The 4,405-nt window shown below is 43.8% G+C and overlaps 1 non-coding gene across 1 annotated transcript; it reads left to right on the plus strand.

Annotated features, from left to right (window-relative positions):
* The first annotated feature begins 3,659 nt into the window (after positions 1-3,659).
* Positions 3,660-3,750, plus strand: trnar-ucu (transfer RNA arginine (anticodon UCU)). Its single transcript is given in 2 exon segments — positions 3,660-3,696; positions 3,715-3,750. It is a non-coding gene; the product is annotated as a tRNA-Arg (tRNA).
* Positions 3,751-4,405: the final 655 nt, after the last annotated feature.

Here is a 4,405-nt window from a genome sequence, read left to right on the forward strand (position 1 = left end):
TTTACAAATCTGAGAGAGACACAACAGGAAATAATTGTTGACATTATAGTGAATGTGTGGGATTTAGAAATACTAGGAGTGGAGACGAGTTATTATTGAATTTGTCAAACAAAACATATGTTATAATGTTGTGTTAAATCTGTCACTCTGTTGTCTTGATTCTGAGAGTGACATAGACTCATCGAGTCATTGGGTCATTTGTGGTATGGAAGGAGGCCATTTGCCCCATCGAGTACAGGCCAGCTCTCCATGGAGCGATCCAGTCAGTCCCACTCGTCTGCTCGATCCCCCTAGCCCTGTAAATTTATTTCCTTCAAATGCCCATCGAAATTCCTTTTGTAACCAACGATTGTCTCCACTTCCTCCGCCCTCGGGGGCAGCGAGTTACAGATCATTACCAATCACTGTGTAAAAAAGCTCTTCCGCACATTCCCCCTGCATCTCTTGTCCAAAACCTTCAATCTGAATCCCCTAGTCCTTGTACCAATATTAATGGGAACAATTTTTCTTTGCCAACTTATCTAAAACTGTCATAGCCTTCGACACCTCTATCAATTCTCCCCTCAATCTCCTTTGATACAGGCAGAAAAAACCCTGTTTTTCTAACCTAACCTTGAAACTAAAACTCTCCATCCCTGGAACTATTCTGGTAAATATCCTCTGCATCCTCTCAAGAATCCGCACATCCTTTCTAAAGATTGGTGAGCAGATCTGAATGCAACACTCCAATTGGGGCCTAACCAGAGTTCAGCATAACAACCCTGCTTATGTACTCAATGTCTCTATTTATAAAGCCCAAGATCCCACATGCTTTGCTAACCACTCTCGCAATATGTCTTGCCAACTTCAAAGAATGATGGACATGTACTCCAGGCCCCTCTATTCCAGCACACTCTTCAGAACTGTAACATTGAGTATATATTGCCTCTCCCTATTTCTTCTGCTAAAATGCATCACCTCACACTTGTCACTATTAAATTCCATCTGCCACCTGTCTGCCCATCCTACTAGCCGATAACTATCCTGTTTCAGGCAGTTCATATCATCCTCACTGTTTGCCACTCCTCCAAGTTTGGTGTCATCGGCATATTTTGAGATTCTACTCGATATTCCAAGATCCAAGTCATTAATCTGTAGCAAAAAAAAGCAATGGTTCTAGCACTGACCCTTGGGGAACACCACTGTCGACTATCCTCCGGTCTGACCAAGAACCATTTCATATGACTCGCTGTTTTCTGTCCTTAAAACAATTTCCTATCCAAATGGACACTGACCCTCCTAATCCATGAACCTCAATTTTGTTAACCACCCTTTTATGTGGTACTTTATAAAATGCTTTTGTAAAATCCATATAAACAACATCCACTGCATTCCCTTCATCAACTTTCTCAGATAGTTTATCAAAAAATGCAGTTAGATTCATCAAGCATGAACTTCCATTTATAAATCCATGCCCACTCTCCTTAATTAACTCAAACCTCTCCAAATAACTTGATTTTTTCCCTGACCTGTTGGTCTTGTGCTTATAGCAAGCTCACCACAGAGCATGTATTTGGCAATGTGACTGTCATTCATTTGGCCCAGTCAACAGAGCCGCCTCTGACTCAAGAGGGCAAACATGCTGTGGATCCCTGCACGCTGGTGTACTTCCTCATTCGGCACTCTGTCCTGCCAGGAGATGTCCAATATCCATCTGAGGCAGTGGAGGTGGAAGCTGTTCAGCTGCTTTTCTTGGCTTGTATAAGATGTTGATGATTCTCTACTATAAAGGAGGGTGCTGAGAACACAAGCCTGGTACACGTGGAGCTTTGTATTTACGGTCAGTTTGCTGTCGGTTCACACCCGTCTTCTCAACTTTGACATGACAGCTGCAGCATTGGCAATCCTGGTGCTGATTTCAGCATCAAGGGACAGATTGCTGGTGATTGTTGATCCAAGGTATGTGAAGCTGTTGACAACCTCCAAAGTGATGTTGTCAATGTTGATGGAAAGTGGAGTCTCTACGTCCAAGTCTCTACGTCCAAGTGGAGTCTTGCCAAGATGAACAGCTTGTCGTCAGCTCTGATATACAGGTGAACACCCCCATCTGAGTCACTGAAAGTGTACAATAGCAGCATGGAGAAGAATACACCAATTATAAAGGATGTGATAACTAGACAGTTAGAAAATAATGATATGATTGGGCAGAGTCAACATAGTTTTATGAAAAGGAAAACAGGTTTGAAAAAACCCGTTGAGTTTTTTGAGGATGTTACCTGGAGAACAGATAAAGGAGAACCAGTGGATGCTTTGGTAATGTCCCACACAGGAGGTGAGAAAACAAAATTAGAGCACATAGGATTGGAGATAATATACTGGTATGGATTGAGAATTGGTTAACAGAACGAAAACAGAGAGCAGGAATAACGGGTCCTCCTCAGGATGGCAGGCTGTTACTATTGGGGTACTGCAAGGATCAGTGTTGGAGCCACAGCTGTTAACAACCGAAATAAATGATTTGGATGCAGGGATTAAATGTAATATTTCCAAGTTTGCAGATGACACAAAGCTAGGTGAAGTGTGAGCTGTGAGAAGGATGCAGAGAGGCTTCCAGGGAACCTGGAGAGGCTAAGTGAATGGGAAAGAACATGGCAGATGGAATATAATGTGAGTAAGTGTGAAGTTCTCCACTTTGGTGGAATAAACAGAAAGACAGAGTATTTCTTAAATGGTGAGAGGTTGGGAAGTGTTGATGTCCAAAGGGACCTGGGTGTCCTTGTTCATGAGACACTAAAAGCTCTTGTGCAGGTGCAGCAATCAATTAGGAAGGCAAATGGTATGTTGGCCTTCACACGAGGGGTCATGAGTACAGGAGTAAAGATGTCTTGTTGCAATTGTATAGAGCCTTGGTGAAACCGCGCTGGAGTATTGTGTATAGTTTGGTCTCCTCATCTAAGGAAGGATATACTTGCCATAGAGGGAGTGAAACAGAGGGTCACCAGACTAATCCCTGGGATGGTGGGATTGTCTTATGAGGAAACTGGGCCTGTATTCCTTAAAGTTTCGAAGAATGAGAGGTGATCTCATTGAAACTGATAAAATTCTTCCAGGGTGTGACAGTGTGGATGTAGATAGGATGTTTGCCCTGGTTGGTGAGTCTAAAATCAGGGGACCAAGTCTCAGAATAAGGAGTAGGCCATTTAAAACTGAGATAGGGTTGAATTTCTACACTCAGACGGTGGTGAATCATTGGAATTCTCTACCCCAGAGAGCTGTGGCAGTTCAATCATTGAGCATGTTCAAGACAGAAATTGTTAGAAATCTTGATACTCATGACATCAAGGGATATGGGGAGAGCACGGGAAAGGGGCGTTGAGGTAGATGATCAGCCATGATCGAATTGAATGGCAGAAAAGGCTCGACGGGCTGAATGGCCTACTCCTATGTTCCTCTGTTCCTAAGAGAGTTGGCGCCAGCACGCAGCCCTGCTTTACCCCACTGCTGATCTTGAAAGTGTCTGATGTTGCTCCATTGTAACTGATGGAACTGTGCATGTTCTCGTGGAAAGAAGAGATGATGCCCAAGAGTTCAGGAGGGCAGCCGAGTTTCCATCGCAGTTTGAAGAGTCCGTCTCTGCTGACAAGATCAAAGGCCTTGGTGATGTCTATCAAAATATGAGCGGCTCTGTGGCGCAATGGATAGCGTGTTGGACTTCTAAATAATGATAAAGAAGGCATTCAAAGGTTGTGGGTTCAAATCCCACCAGAGTCAGATTTTGGACCAGAGACAGAAGAGCACGACGGAACAGAGAGTTAACAAGTGTGTCAAAAGCACCGACTCAGAGACAGAGTGAGAGAGAGAGGAGCAGAGCTGGGGTAAAAAAATCAAGGAGTGACATTACAATGGAGAGTGAGAGCAGGGGAACAGAGAGCCGCTGGGGTGAGTTCACAGGATTTGGTTCTTGCTTCGGTGCGGTGGAAGGAGCTGTTTGGTGAGGATCTGTTGAGCTGTGACATCACAGGCAAGCAGGTAGTTGATTGGTTTGGAAAAAGCTGCATGTTTGATGAGTATCTGGTAAGTGATTGAGGTCCATTTTAGTCCTAATGTTTAAAATAGTAAACAAACTAGTGGTAAGCTTAATAAAATATACAACAAAATAAACAATTGAATAAAATAATTAAGTAGTGAATTGAAACACGTTAAGGATGACAGGACAGGTGATGTGTCACAGCTGCAGCATGTGGGAGCTCCTGGATGCCAGTGTGATCCAGGGCAAACACGTCTGCAGTAAGTGTTTAGTTTCTGCGGCAAAACACCTTTGACCACCGGTCCATCAGGTAGTGGTCTGCACGGAATGTCCTCAAGGGCCTACGGGAAAAGGAAACGGTGGATCCTGTCGGATGGTTCCCTGAGCAGACCGTCAAAG

The sequence above is a fragment of the Heterodontus francisci genome, chromosome 35 (assembly GCF_036365525.1).
Source record: "Heterodontus francisci isolate sHetFra1 chromosome 35, sHetFra1.hap1, whole genome shotgun sequence".
NCBI classification, from domain to species: domain Eukaryota; kingdom Metazoa; phylum Chordata; class Chondrichthyes; order Heterodontiformes; family Heterodontidae; genus Heterodontus; species Heterodontus francisci.